This window comes from Halichoerus grypus, chromosome 7 (assembly GCF_964656455.1).
Source record: "Halichoerus grypus chromosome 7, mHalGry1.hap1.1, whole genome shotgun sequence".
Classification (NCBI taxonomy): Eukaryota; Metazoa; Chordata; class Mammalia; order Carnivora; family Phocidae; genus Halichoerus; species Halichoerus grypus.
In genome coordinates, this window is record NC_135718.1 from 141,380,475 (window position 1) to 141,397,034 (window position 16,560).

The 16,560-nt window shown below is 40.1% G+C and overlaps 1 protein-coding gene across 9 annotated transcripts in view; it reads right to left on the reverse strand.

The window, feature by feature from the left end:
- ESRRG (estrogen related receptor gamma) overlaps positions 1-16,560 on the reverse strand; it is a 565,965-nt gene that overhangs the window by 294,451 nt on the left and 254,954 nt on the right. Inside the window, exon 1 of one of the 9 annotated variants that reach the window (XM_078078367.1) lies at positions 5,466-5,583. The exons of the other annotated variants lie outside the window; for them this stretch is intronic. The gene's annotated coding sequence lies outside the window, so the exon portion shown is untranslated. Of the gene's footprint in view, positions 1-5,465; positions 5,584-16,560 lie in introns of those variants that run through there. 9 annotated transcript variants of the gene reach the window in all.

Genomic DNA, 16,560 nt, shown 5'->3' on the forward strand with positions numbered 1-16,560 from the left:
TGAGTAATTCTGAGAAATATGAAACTGATTTTTCAATCCTAAACATGCATTCAGGACTAGTAGAATTTGGCCTAGCATTTCCACCCATTACACAGTGACTCTATCTTGCTGTTTCTTCCATGGTTAGAAAGCATTTCAGGAAAGAATCGACCCCGACAAGCTTAATCCAAAGACAGGGCCAAAGCCTGCAGAACCACAGCTTAAATGGCCAAATTGATTACTCAGGATAGAAGGTGGCCATTGTAATCACTGAATCAGTGAGGATTTAAAAGCATCACACCAGGATTTATGGGCAGGACAAAGAAGAAGGACCTTGTCTTCTAGGAGCTTCCAATTCACACAGGAAGGCAAGGGGAATCAACACACAAGAAAACTGAAGATAAATCCATAGAAATTATGAATGATTTCTCAATTCAGACTGTAGAGGGACAAAAAAGAATTCAGAGGAGAGGAAATGGCAATATTTAACAACAAAAATAGCCAAGAACATTGGGATATAGTATCACACTGAGGTTTTTATACCAATAAAAAAGTTGCAACGTCTCAACCAAGAGGCCAAACTTGCGCTTCTACCCACTTCTGGCACAGCTCAGATCTTCAGTACAAACACAAACTAGGAGGAGCAAAACACAAACACGCCAGAGCCTTCTGTTAGACGGGGTGAATTTATCTGTAATGATAACTGCAAATATTTCATTTTTAGTAATTTGGGATTATCACATATGCAGTCCTAGAAAGATGTAATATTCTTGAGGAAAGGGGACCCCCCAAAAACCCTTGTTTATTTATGGTAAAGATAGCCTAACTTATTGGGGAGAGGGAAGGCGGAATCTCAGTCCTTTTCAAATGAAATTACATGGAAACAAAAGAAAGAAACAGAAATTGCTAAAGGTGAAAAAAAAAAATAGACCACAAATTCAGTTGTAAATGAGCTAACATTGCAGGTAAATCTGAGCTAATAAAACAGATGAATTTACTGAAAACTTAACACCTCTCAGCACAGCTGTCTGCCCAGTCAGGAAACTATTAACATCTTGTCACCAATGCCCCAAGCACATCAATGATGTGAATTCTAAAAACAACTCAGAACAACAAAAGAAATGCACCACCAAGTAGCCAATAGCACACATCCCTTCTCAATTTCCCTCTCCTGGTACACCTCTACCTGCTGAAGAATTTGCAAGAGCAGGAGGAATGAATACTGGAGAGAAAAGGAGGAAACAATGCAGACAACTTCGAAGAGCAAGCGCAAATATTTCAACCAACTTGAGACCACTTAAGAAACACCTTTTTAAAATTACAGTTAATAAATTGGCATGGGTATATGTGTGTGAGGGGGTTGTTAAAAGTCAGGAAAACATCCCTTTAATAATGATAAGTCATTATAGACAGTATTCTATTTTAATAAGAAAGAAACATCATTTTCTCAAATTGAAATACCAAAGCAGGGGTCTTTAATTACTTTTGGGCCAGAGGTTCCTTTGAGGATCTCATGAAAGCCAGAGACTTTGTCTTCAGGAAACTGCATGTGCTCCCAAAGTTTAGCATTTGATTTCAACAGAATTTACTGACTCACATCTCTACCCGCCATCAAACCCATTGCTATGCGGGTTCCCCTTTGTCTTGTGGGTCCGTGTGTTAAAGGCTTCTAAACCTCTGTGCCAAAGAAACATGCTTTAAGACCTCGGAACATTAGTTTAAGGGTCTTAATATATTATCAAATAGAACAGGAATTACAAAAAGCATTTCATTTTACCAAATGGGCGGTCTACAATGATAGCCACTTAATTGCCCACCAATTCTTAATATTTAGGAGCTGGTTTCTACCTCAGAGGCAATCCTGAATTTGTTTTTCCATTTGGTCCCTACTGCAGGTATGTGAGGCATCCATTGCTCAAAAACACAAAAGGAAAGCAGAAAACAATTTTTCAAAGGTGAGATGAAAATGAGTCAGTGGTGCTCTTGGAAGCTCTGGTAATCATTTTGTTCATTCACTTGTTGAGTCAACTAGGAATACCAACTAGGAGTCAGAATGGTGGGAAGCAGCAGGTTTGAAAACAAGAAAATCTCTTCCCTCGAAAGAGCTTACTATCCAGTGCACTGACTGGAGGAGGGTTAGAATAGGTGTGCACCAAGATGCTGTGAGGACATGGAGACTGCCGAGCAGGGGGTTCTTTCTGCTTGAGAAGTGGAGAAATTGAGCTGTAGGGACGCTAAATAAGGCTTATTCAAGAGGAACAGGAAGGGTACTGGAGACACAAAGGAATAGCCGTGTACATCTTCTCAAGGGAATGGGGGCTTGGGGCAAGATAAGGGGGGAGAACTGCGGTATAGTTGGAGCACACGAGGCATTAATGGGAGGCACACAGCAGCAAAAAAAGTAAAAAAAAAAAGAAGAAGAAGAAGAAGAAGAAGAAGAAGAATTAACTGAGCAGTTAGTTTGTGCCTGATAGTGCCAAAAGCTAATTTAAAATATTCAATAAAAGTTGTAGCTGGAAAATAAATAAAAATCGTGGGCAAAGTCAAATAACAATATTCAGGACCAGCTACATAGCTTGTGGGGCCCAATGCAAAAGGAAAATGCCGGGGGGTGTCCCCTGTTCAAAAAGTATTAAGACTTTCCAGATGGTGACAGCAGAACGTGAAACCAAGTGCAGGGCCCTTCAGAGCATCAGGCCCTATGCGGCCACACAGGTTACGCAGCCATGAATCTGGCCCAGTTTATACTAGAAGAAAATGTCAAGTGTCTACACCTCTTCCTTAAGACTACAGACAAATAACCCACCTTTCTCAAAGGGGCTACCATGAAGCATTTCATAGGCGCTAAACTTAACCAGGCTGGGAGCTTTACTTTCACTTAATTTTTTCAGCAACCCTGCAAAGTAGATATGACTACCCCCCACTTACAGATTATGAAACCTAAGTGAAGAGAGTGATCCACTGAAGGGAAAGGTGGTGCTCTCTACGTTGAAGATATCCCTCCATGCCTTGAGCCATGCTATATTCCAGTGAGCACTCAATAATGACTCATAAATGGGGGTTTTGATGTCTTTGCTAGGGGTTGGGCTTTGGCTGAGCCATGAAAGTCCAGAGTCTGTGAAGTGAGTTAGACGGTGTGTGCTTAGAGCGTGAGTGAAGGACTGAAGAGGGAAGAGCCACCATTCCCCGTGCGGTCAGGCCGCCCCGCGGAGTCCCACGGCACCTACCTCTAGTAGGAATGTGAGCTGGATGTGGAGGGAGCAAAATGCCAGCACTCTCAGAATTGTCCTTTTTCAATACAGACTCAGCTAGGAGGAGAAATTACATAATTTCCATGAGAAATTATGCATTAAAATAGCACACGCACGCTACAAGAGCCCTGAATCGATTTTAAAAGAAGTTATTAAATCTTTAGAACCTATAGTAATTTCTGATTTCTCCCAGAAAACCTCCAATTAATAGTTTTTTGAGACAAAAGCTTGCCAGAGCGTTCAGGTTCATCAGGAGGCTCTCCCCTCCCCCATTCCCTCCCCCTCTTCTCTCAGATAACCTGAATCCTCTATTGCCATTGGTAAAATGCAGTTTTTTCCACTTTTTCGGAGGAGAATAAGAACTGCCACGATCACAACACATCATTAATTCAATAGTGAAAAACAAAGAATCTAAATATTTACTAAAACTCCTTGGATTTTTATATACTTTGTTTAGCCAATGGGGATAGGTCTGCCCCCTCCGCCTTGCGGGGGTGAGGGGTGGGGGAGGAGGGTCCTCTGGTCTTACCTGCCCTCCTGACGCAACCCCTGTTGTAGCTCAGAGCACTCTGTGATTAATTGCTCTGCCAGCCATTCCTATTTAAAAACTATTCCTACTTTATGTCTTTTTTCCACTCCGTCCCTGATTTTTCTCTGATCCTTATTTTTCTCCTCAGCAGAAATTACCTACTGTCAGAGTGTTCTCCTCACTCCAAAGCCCTGTAACTGTATTCCACAGAGTTTTGTTTTGGGAAGCTTTTGTTAAGTAGATAATAGGCCCATTCCAATGAAGCAAGTAGCCGGCCAAAAGGTTGTACACAGGGTTATAATCTGTCAGCACCTCCCCTCCACCCCCCATCCCCGCCCCGAACCCCCTGCCACTTCATTCCACATCCACAATCGTGAGGCAGGAAGTAAGAAGAAAAAAAAAAAAAAAAATTCAACCCCACCAAATGACACACCACGTCGTACCAGGCCAGCAGCCGTTCCCCTGTTCTGCTTGTACACTGGAAGTGTTAAGTCGCATTTTCAAAATTATTCTGTCAGCCCCATGACAATTTAATTTATATATTTTTTTTATCCAGTTTCTCAACTCTGTTTGGGTAGCAATGTGTCGTCAATATCTCATTCAGGTGTAGCATGGAAAAGCCTAACAACCCTGGGCCAGCAGCCAAGCTTACCAGTGACTGACGCTCGCTTAACTGAGCAAAGATTTGCTCTGCACGAAGTGGGGCTTGACTGTACAAGAAACCAGTAGTGACAGCGAGTGTGCCACTGGAATCCTAACAAAGCTGCTTCCAACTTGTGCTCGAGCAAGTGGAACCAGCACTTAAGTTGAATGTTAAGGGGCTTCAATCTTGGTACTTTTTCCCCCCCATCATTTACCTTCTGAATAAACCCTGGGATTTTACGGGGAAAACAGCACATTAGCACACTTAAATCACAAATCCTTGTACCTTTTTAAAAGGCTGTTGAAGATTTATTAATTTGTAGGAGCAATCATTTAAGTGCTTGCCCCTGCTACACCACACACTTTTTTTTTTTTTTAAATGACCAAATTAAACCTGCCCGCGCAAATTTGTGCTTTGAAGTTCCTGCAAAAGGATCATTCCTTTGAGGGAATGATAAAAAGAAGAAATGAAATGCTCTCCTTTGGTACAAATGTCCGCACACCCCCACCTTCCCCGCCCAAGATGCTTTCATACACAGAAGCAAATCGATCTCGTTTAAATGTTTCGAATTCATTTTCCAAGCCAGGTCCAAATTTCACTGTCACATTTCCCTCTGTCATTTCAATGAAAGCCCATAAGCATTTACAAATGGAGGAACATCATACTTACAATTTTGGGATGTGTAATGCAGCTGTGTATCTTATGAAAACACTGTTATGTTTATATATTGCTGTCCTTCCTGTTCAAAGACCACACCACTCTTGGTAAAGCTGAAGAAACTAGTGAGAAACCCAGAGTCCTTTCCACACCACGAACATGTGCAGACCATTCTTTGAATCGAGCTGCAACGGCAATTAGCAGAGTCTGTTGTTGTTTGAGACTTCGTCTCTTAGGTCAAATGCAGCCCAAAGCCAACAAGATAATTTACCGCCTAACCACAGTGAATTTGGTGAGTTGCAACCGCAGAATCAGTTAGCCTAATTCCCATTTCGCATATAAAAACAGTATAGACATGAAGAGGGACACACAACCGCCGATTTGCACGTTTGTCTAGTGAGCTCACCATAATCCGAAGATGTGTGTGGATAACTAGACAGCGTCTGAGTGACAGAGGGAGGGCATCTGGTTTTTTAAGCGCTGGATGCCTTTTCCTTGGGAAGGAGCCCTGTTCCATTGCATCAGCCGTCCAGTAACGCGATCTCATGAACCTATGTGAGAGCATCAGAAGTACGTGCGGGGTCACAAGTGGAACTCTCTTCTTTGCCAATTGAGACTGACATGTGTTGTTGTCCTAAAGATCGCACCGTCCAATTTGGCCAAATTGGTGGTCTCGAGAATCAACAAAGGTACAGTCTGTCAAACCGAAAGGCGTTTGCAGGGCTGAGGCATTAGATTTCCCCCAAATGACAGTTTCCCGAATCTCTGTGGGTTAAAACACCATGTTTTGTAATTGGAAAAAAAGGGATTTTTTTTTTTTGTCCTTTTGGTATTTTGTTTTGTTTTGGCTTTGTTTGTTTTGTTTCAGTCTGTTTTTTAAGGCATTTATGCCCAGAGTACTACAAAGCGATGTGAGTAGGGCCTCCCTGGCAGGGACATAAAAAGTGTATGGGTTTTGAAGGCGAGAGAGTAACTGGAAGGCTGTTATAACTCCCTCAAACCCAAACCTGGTTAGCCGGGAAACAGTTCTTTGGAGTCGTCCTTTCTTTCCTCTGTGGGACTTGGAACCTGGATGCTATAATTGAAAGCCAGTGTATTAAGCATAACACATCAAACTACTGTTAACACCCAGCCTCCCGCAAGGCTGCCTCCTATAACAGCTCTGTTTTCTGCCTACAGTATGTTCAGGCAAGTGGAACCATCACACACACTGCATGCTAAAGGCCACAGCCTTTGTCTTCTCCAAGTTCTGTCTATTTCAGAGGCTAACATGCAGCAATTAGTCTAATTAATGTGAAACAATGAGCTGTGTTACCACTTATCAAATTGATTGTTCCCCTATCAAAACAAAACAGGCTGGCTTTTTGATGTAATTTCAAGAGATGATTTGAAATGTCATGTTGCTGCAAGCCAATTACCTTATGACTAGAGTCACGGTCAACAGAATACATAATTAGCGGGAGTTTGGGAAGGCTGCTTACTGCTAGTATGTTAATTAACTGTCTTTTGTCATAAAACAAAAAGGTTGTAAGGAAGGTTTTGAAATAGGTCTTTTTTATTTACATTTCTTTGTGCTTATCAACGTGAGGCATGACAATGCAAAAGAATAGAAAATTTTAATTCCACTACTTCAAATTAATACTCAGCTGCAAGGTCAGGCATAACGTGGAGGCTGCAGTACCGTTCACCTCGCTCTAGTCCTGCCCCAGTGTATTATATTACTCATGGAGTTAAATTAAGGATCGGGTTAAAACTCGAATGAAAGAAATACTGAGCTCCATGAAACAAATCCCCCAATAGACTTCTTTGGAGCTTCCCTGGCTTTTGTGCATCTTGTGAAGGCTGGACAGCGCTAGCCTGCGCTGGGAATTATATTCAGGTGTCGTCTTTCTATTTCAATCTTGAAATTTGGAGAGAATAAACCCATCATCAAATGATGTTATTGCCTTTACCTCACTATGGTAGAGAGAGAATGCATAATGGGCACCTGTGGGCTTGTAAAGGAATCCTATCTGTGAGTCCAGGGCTCTGTAACTCATCTGCAGCTTCCCCTCGTATGTGACAACCTGGCAATTCCACATTCTTGATTAAGGAACCAATTCTGTATTTCTGTACTTCTTCAGCTTGAAGGCATGCTGGAGATACCTATAATCAGTAACTGACAATTAACAACCAAGTTCATGGCAACCTTGAGTCAGGGTTTGACATGCATATTAGTAAACCAGCTTCTGGTTTCAAGAACAAGTTGGAAGTTCCCAAAATTCTAGTACAGTTGTTCTACTGCCTAATGGTATTGTTTTACCTGCAAAGTTACGGGAGCCACTACTGGACATCCCACAGTCTACTAAGAGAAATGTGTTGTTGCCATTGTGTTAGGGTTCAGGACTCTTCAAATGTTTTTCTTGGGATATGGTTCAAGTCTTGGAGTCATATTAGAGTGGTCCTCAGGAGTTGCAGGAAAACACAACACCTTGCTATTAGAAATACTAAGTTTAGTTTGCAAACTGGATTTTCCATCCTGATTTTTTTCCATTATTCAACATAGTTTTTTCATGACAAACACTTAAAAAAATAAAAGAAACTGAAGAAGATACAAAAAATGGAAAGATATTCTGTGCTACTGGATTGGGAGAATTAATATTGTTAAAACGTCCATACTACCCAAAGCCATCTACAGACTTAATGCAATCCCTATCAAAATACTAGCAGTACTTTTCACAGAACTAGAACAAATAACCCGAAAATTTATATGGAATCCCAAAAGACCCCAAATAGCCAAAAGCAATCTTGAGAAAGAAAAACAAAGCCAGTGGCATCATATTCCCTGATTTTAAACTATATAGCAGAGCTATAATAATTTTAAAAGTTTGGTACTGTCATTAAAATAGACACACAGATCAATGCAGCAGAATAGAGAGCTCAGAAAGAAGCCCACACATATACGGTCAGTTAATTTACAACAAAGGAGCCAAGAATAACAATGGGGAAAAGACAGTCTCTTCAATAAATGGTGTTCAGAGAATTGGACAGCTACATGCAAAAGAATGAAACTGGAGCACCTTCTCACACCATAAATAAAAATTAACTCAAAATGGATTAAAGACTTGAACTCAAGACCTGAAATCGTAAAACTCCTAGAAGAAACCATAGGTGGTTATGATGACTTTTTAAGTCTGCTAGCAAAAGCAAAGGCAACAAAGGCAAAAATAAACAAGTGGGACTACAGCAACCTAAAAAGCTCCTGCATAGCAAAGGAAACCATCAATAAAATGAGAAGGCAACCTATGGAATGGGAGAAAATCATGCAAATTATATATCTAAAAAAGGAGCTAATATCCAAAATATATAAAGAACTCATACTACTCAACAGCAAGAAAGCAACCAATTTGAATTTTAAATGGACAAATGCTCTCAATAGACGTATTTTTCCAAAGAAGACATAAAGATGGTCAGCAGGTACATAAAAAGATGCTCAACATCACTAATCAACAGGGAAATGCAATCAAAACTCCAATGAGCTATCACCTCACACCTGTTAGAATGGCTAGTATAAACAAGATAAAAGACGAGAGTTGGGGAGGATGTGGAGAAAAGGGCAACCCTTGTGCACTATTGGTGGGAATATAAATTGGTTCAGCCAATGGGAAACAGTATGGAAGTTCTTCAAAACATTAAAAATAGAACTACCATATGATCCAGCAATTCCGCTTCTTAGTATTTACTGAAGAAAATGTACACACTAACTTGAAAAGATATATCCATCTTCATTGCAGCATTATTCACAATAGCTAAGATATAGAAACAACCTAGATGTCCACCAGTGGATGAATGTGTGATATATACAATATATACAATAGAGTTCAAAAATCCAGACATAAATAAAAGAATGAAATCTTACCATTTACAACAATATGGATGGGCCTCTAGGGCATTTATGCTAAGTGAAATAAGTCGGGACAGAGAAAGACAAATATTGTATGATCTCTCTTATATGTAGAATCTTAAAAAAAAAAAGCTCATAGATACAGAGAATAGACTGGTGGTCACAGGAAATGTGTGTGTGTATAGGGGGAAGAAATGGGTGAACTGTTGTTTGCTTTTTAGTTTAAATAAATTAAATATAATTTTTTAAAATGTATGGAAAACATTAAATGGATGGGGCATAATGTTTTGTTGTTTTGTTTTGTTTTTTCTTTTGGAACACGGGTTATCTCATTTGGGTGATGTAGGGTGGGGAAGCTTGCGGTCCAGAGAGCGGACAGGAAGGAGGCAGGCTCAACAACTGTGCTCAGTGGGAGAAGACAGGGCATCTCTGTAAAATTCTTCACCCCTCTGAGTCCAAAATGTTTTCTGGAAATTTAAGGAAAATTTAAAAATATATGCAAACCATGAATCATGGAACACTACAGCAAAAAACTAATGATGTAATATATGGTGATTAACATAACATAATAAAATAAAATTTAAAAAAAATATATGAGGAATTGTGATTATAGTTTTCAAGAGAGTAGATGGCAGAGAGAGAACCAAGATGAGAATGGTTACCCAAGAAACCTGGATCATTAAGAGGTAATAACAGCTAACCATTGCTGAGTGCTTTTGAGGTGCCAGGGTAATACCAACCCCGATACACTCAAGAGCTTAGTATGTGAGGAAGGTAGACAACAAACGAGATTTACTGATGTCCTAGCTTGGCAATTGGATTCTGGAGTGTGTGGCACATTCCTACTTTGGGATGAAAAGGTCACAGAACTCTAGCGTTGAATGAAATCTTAGACCTGGACTCACCAACCTCTCTCCAATGCCGAATTCATCCCACACTAGCCCTCGCGGATTGAAATGAGACTCTTTTCAGGGACAAGTTCCTTTGGGGCAACTTAGAGAGACATCCATATATGTCCCAAAAGTTTTTGGATCCTTGCTGACCAGAAAACTTAGAATGCCTGATGTCTGGGTGGAATTCTTACCCGAAAGCTAAAGCATGGATCATCGATAACGTGAGGCGTCACAACCTCTGGGCTTCCATCACTTATGAGGATGAGACAAAGGTCATGTAAAATGACTTGGCTGAAAACAAGTCCCATCTGAACTAGAAACTTGGATGAGTCTTGGTGAGAGATCATCAGTGAATCTAAAATTAGCAATGTGGAGACTCAGCATTGGGTTTGGTAACAATCGAGCACAACTGTTTACTTGTCATATTATTTATTCCTGACCCCAGTCCCAACCTAGCCATACCTTGGTCCATAACATCATTATGCATAACATCAAGCTTCATTTGATATCATTCTGTCAAAGGATTTTTTTTCCTGTTTTATTTTTTTTTTTTTTCCTCAAATGGGAAGGAAAGAAGGAGACAAGTTAAAAAGAGAGGAAGGGAAAGCAGGAGAGAAGAAATTTAAGTGGGTGGAAGAGACCAGGAGCTCTGCATTTGCATGTGTCCATTTCTATGTGGTAACCTACCAGGTGTGATGCTAAATTTCTGTATTACCTTATCAAATCCTCACAACAGCCCTGCAAGGCAGTTACTATCTTCCCAACTCTGTCCCTTTCTAAATGTTAATGATAAGTTAAGAAGGCTTACAAAGGATAATTAATTATGCCAAGGCCCTGACCTAACTCTGACTCTAAAATTCTACTCCTTCCCACTACACAAGGCTGTTTGCTGTTCTGTTGTTTTTACATTTTAATGTCATGTTGGAACTGAATTAAGGTCTGATGCTTTGTTAGAATAAAAGAAAACCCCAAAGGCCTCTGGTCAACATCATTAAAAAAAAAAAAAACAACAGAATAAGGTGACTTGGGGACAAAACCCAGCCCCACGAGGAAGTAGTTTGATGAGTTACACTTCTAATATTTGAGGTCTGACAGATGAGGGATTTAAGGAAAACTGGGCCATTGCAACCTTTTTGTGCTGAATCCAAAATGTTTTCTGGAAATTTAAGAAAAATTTAAAGCAAATCCATGTGTTCAGAAAATAGGGCATTTTTTTTTTCCCTCCATAAAAGCTACAATTCCTCAGAAATGTTTTCTTCAGGCTTTAAGCAAACCTGAACACCTCCTTCAGAAAACAAGCACTAAACCAAAAACCGTGTCTTCGTCAGCAGATCTAACAAGGTGTTGAGCGTCAAAGCCCGAGGGACTATCACCGCTCTCGCGCAAGGTAGACAGCTCTCCGGGAGCCAGGCCGCGGTGGAGCGAAGAGCCATGGAGCGAGCAGTCCTGCAGACACAGTGTTGGGACGTCAGTCAGGCCCTCGGCTCGCTGCCACTACCTTCCACTGAGCTAAACATCTCTTTATGTCAGGACAAATTGGGCAAGCCTCAAATCTTTTTTCTTTTCTCCAGCTTCAATCAGAGGAGCACAGGGAATGAGGACGAGAGAGATGGAGGACAAGACAGGGACAGTTCAGTTCACAAGAAAGCACCGGGACACAGCCACCTGCCTGAAAATGCTTCCTGGGAACTCAGAATCCTTTATGAGAGTGGGGGCCACGCAAAGAGCGGCCACGTCGCCCACTGAACATACGTGTTCGGAGCGTCAGTGTTATAAAGCCATCTCTACGTGACTTTGCAGTGACATATGTGTCAGTGTTTCTCTGTATTATGTCTCAAACAAAATCTAAAAGTCTGGAAGAATATAGATTGTATATAAGACTATATAAGACGATAGCAAGATAATGCACGAGGGAGGAGACAGTCTAGGGAGAGCCTCATAATATGGTTGATGAAGAGACAAGCGGCATACTGAACATGTGGGTCAGTAACAGACGGCATAAATAATGTGTAATACACACACACACACACACACACACATTTTTGTTTACAAATTAACCCACTTCCCAGAAAGAAATACTTGGGAACAAATAATCCTATTTGTTCCCATATAGAAACTAAGATATAACCCATCTTTACGCACAGCCCTGATCAAAACATACTAAATCCCTGGGCTCCATTTTAAGATGCAAAACAAATTTCAGAAATTAAAGAGAGCAAAATATTGGATTACTGGATTTATTAGCAACACAGATGAAGACCTTGAATTCTACAAAAATTTCTTTTTTAACCAGGAAGCTATGGTTGCTCTTGAGAAAGTGTTTGGTATGGAAGAAGATGGAACCTATCAAATAAAATGAGATAATATAAATATTTCATTTAGTCGTTATCATCTCTCTTTATGATGATGAGAAGACATTATTATCATATTTTTTATTCTAACTCATAAAAAATGGTCAATCTTCTACATTTGTAATGGGCTATAGCACACTAATCTTAGTTTGGCATAAAGCTCATACAAACCACTCAATATTTTCAATATAAATGTAATGACTTCTGATTTTAGGGAAAAATAACAATGCTCAAAAACATCACTGGTTAACTCTAACTTCTCCTATTGGTCATTTACGTAAGTATGTGCACTTGCAAAAAATAAAATAAACTTTCTGCATATTCATTATGAAGACGACGGATGATAATCAGTAGGAGAGACAGCAAATTTCTTCTTGAGGATTAGGCCCCAATTGGTTGAATTTCAACATCAACCTGGCAATTTTACTATTAAGTCAGCAGAAGTGAGTTCTTATATACTATGCCACTTACTACCGGAGAACATCAGGCAAAGGGAAAAGAACACGCTAGAATAAATTGTGCATTATTTCTGGCATTAGTTAAAGGAACAGAGCATCAGAAGAAAAAAAAAATACAGTACCATTGATTTTTACAGGTGTTTAATACAGATAAGCTGAGAAAAGGGTTTCCATTTTAAGCCCAGTGATGGCTAAAGATGCATTCAAATATGTTCAAAAGCAATCTAAAGTCTTCTAAAATGGTGTTTAAGCTATTCAAGCAAAACGTAAATAGTTTTTGTCGTAGTACTGAGGAATGTAGAACAAAAACAGAGTCCAAGGAGCTGACTCTGGCACACTGCCGGCCACTGTAGAATCAGGGGGTCATTAAAACAGAGGTAATACTGTTTATCCATTACATGATCACAGGTTATTTAGAGAAAACAGTAGCAGACTGTCCTTAGAAAGGTAGGAGGCATAATTACCCTGGAAGCCTCCAAGTCACACTCTCAGAGAACATACCGAAAGAAACAATCAAGTTGACGACTCAAATATATGCTGAAGAGAGATATTATGTAAAGAAACCAAATCCATGATGTTTTCCCTTGTCTGTTTTTAATGTTTCTTTAAAGCTCATTAGAAAGAATAGGAAACATTTTGCTTTTATCTGAAAACACCAAGTGGATACATTTAAGTGCTTTGCAGAAACCAAATCATAAAAAAAGTTCACGTTTGCATGAACACCGAATGGATAGTGTTTCTACTTAACTTATTTTGGAGGGCCATTGACCTCCATTTCTTCAGACCTCTTTGTACAGCAGATTACATAATGAGCAAGGCAACAAAGAGAGCAACTGTTTTGACCACATGGACGCAGCATTCCTAGATGCCGTAAGACAATGAGACGCTGGCTTTGGACATTCTTCACCATATATAACGATTGGTCTTCCTCATATGAGCAATCAGTCTTTCTTTCTTAGAAATACATTTTGACAGGCCATACCACCCTGAATGTGCCTGATCTCAGAAATACATTTTGATAACTCCAGCTCAAATATAAGTCTAATTTCCATAGTCTGTGTCCCTTGTACATTTTTTTATCTACTCCTTCCTCTCCATGAGCTTGGCCAGATACCGTCTCTTTCCCATTACTATCATGGCCATACCCTAATTGACAGCAGGGCAGGTGCTCTTGTGTGAACAAATAAGAGGGGTCGTGGTTAGCCAGAGCCCTCTGGTCAACTGACCAGTAAGCATAATTCTAGTGCCCATTTTCTACGCCGTACAGCAAGGAGGGCCAGGCTGACATAAATGAGGTTAAAAAGGGCTCAGTATACAAAGCATCCTTCTCATCACAAGTATTAGAGTAAGTACAAAACATCATGTTAACTAGGATAAAGGAACACTGCACAGCTGAATGGGTCCGTGTTAGGCATTGTGCGGTATAAGCTAGAGGAACGGCCAAAGCTGGATGGGATTATTGTAAAGATGTCCAGTCACCAACAGATCCCGAGAGCCTTAATGGCTGACTCCTATTCTGGAGATGCTAAGGGAGAAAGCCCACACTCGATGCTGCCCTGTGTTAAGCACATGACATGATCAGCTAAAAGTCAGAGCACCTAGAGAAATAACCTTGACAAGTCTGGTGAACGATACTTCGGATGCTAACCTGCTCTGCTAAGCCATCTGTGTGTCTCAGTTTCCATATGTAAAATGTCATGGGACTCCTTTATGTCATCAGTACTAAGGGGACATGTAAGGGCAGTCTTTGTAATGTCGGGAACTTAGTAAGATTTTGGAATTTAGTCGTATTTGTAATATTATGGAATTGGATTAAAAATGGATGAGGGACCATAACTCAGAGGATATCAGAATTTATATTATATGGAGTTATACTAATATATAGATTTTGACTCTAAGTAGGTGGGGCAAGGGGGTAGCCAAGATCACAAGTTGTGAAGCTAGAAAATCAAGATCCAAATCTTTTTTTTTTCAATTTAAATTCAATTAATTAACATATAATGTATTATTTGTTTCAGGAGTACAGGTCTGTGACTCACCAGTCTTATATAATACCCAGTGCTCATTACAACATATACCCTCCCCAATGTCCATCACCCAGTTATCCCATCCCCCAACCCCCCTCCCCTCCGGCAACCCTCAGTTTGTTTCCTAAGATTAAGAGTCTCTTATGGTTTGTCTCCCTCTCTGGTTTCATCTTGTTTCATTTTTTTCTCTCTTCCCCTATGATCCTCTGCCTTGTTTCTTAAATTCCACATATCAGTGAGATTATATGATAATTGTCTTTCTCTGATTGCCAAATCTTTTTTTGACCAACACTGAGTCCCATTTGGGAGGTCATGTAACTCCTCAGGTGGCTTCTCTGTAAAATGGGGAAATAGGAAAACCTGTCCCTCCCAGGGATGTCCTAGTGAAGCTCACACAAGTTGATATGGATGAAACTGTCTGTTAATGCTCCAGCACTATACACATACAATGGTTATTATTATTTAGCTGGGTTTATACCACAAAGTCCAGCTTACGGAGGGAGAAAATCATTCAGTAAACATGCTCACTCCCTAAGGGAAGAATTCTTACCACTCTTGCGAATTTGAGGAATAGTATCTCAGTTGCATTAACTGGTGTTTATTAATGTATTATGAACCTCTGCCGTGGCATCTGATTCACAATAAAGAGATTAAGCAGACTAATTTGTCATTTATTTTCCAATGCCTGCTTTCCTGCCCACAGCACCACTAATATCCCAGGAGCTCCTCAACCCAATTATTTCCCATTTTTGCATTACTTGCTGAAAGTAGTGCTAATGTGCCCAAAAGGCTTTGCTCCTTGGTGATGGGAAAAAACAAAAAACCAAAAAACAACAACAAAACAAACCAACAACAAGAAAGCTCCTGCTCTGCCCACCACAATACTGCTGTCATTTGAGGAGAAGAAACACCCCCGGACCACTGGGCCGTATATAGCCATCAAACCAAAGTAGGAGCCTGACTGCACTGTGGACATGAGCTGCAGACGGGTGCTTATTCAGTGTTTGGTTTGGGGGTGGAAGGGAATTCCATCTGTAGAATGAAATTCACAACCTAGAGAGAGCTGAATTATACTATGCCTGTATACACGAACAGTTTTCTTTGCTTGTTTGGGGAACTGCGTGTCAAAATCACTCAAGTAACTGGCAGATTCAACTTTTTTCCTTCTCAAAAAATTAATAACCGGTTGTTTAGCCAACTCCAAATATTAATTTGCAAACTAATTTGTGAATGTAGACACAACTCAATAGAAGAAGCATAAAGATTCCTCATTGTCTATGCTTTTTAATCCAGCCTCATAAACGGTTTTCAACCCTACCATGTAATATTCCTGCTACTTTCTTCAGTCTGTTTCACTGTGAAAATGTGCTTTTTGCTTATCCCAGGAGTTTCTGTATTGCTTAAGGCAAAATACTCCAGCGCACGTTCATAACTATGAACTGTAAACATTTTTCTACCTTATTCTGCCCAAGGCACAGAGCCCGTTTAAACGCCTGTGGATAGTTTCAGAAGCATACAAGACTCCACAGAGTTACCAAAAATAATTATTTTCTAAAACTTTCCAATTTTACCAACAACATAAAACCTATATTTTAAAAATCTGATAATTTTAGCTGTAGGGAGATACTGAAAACAAACTCTGTGTGTGTGTGTGTGTGTGTTTATTTCAAATACAATCAGCTTCAAGGATGAGATACAATAGATTAAGTTCATCTCTATAAGGTTACTTCTTACCATTATTTTCTTAAATCCTCCCCCCAGCCCCCCCACCCCCGCCATGTCTTGCTTTAATCAAGGATAGAACGTTAAGGGCTTGATGCAGGGCAGAGGCATAGATTAGTGGTTAGCATAATAGCATGAAAGCCAGGAAACACGAATTCTATTCTTGG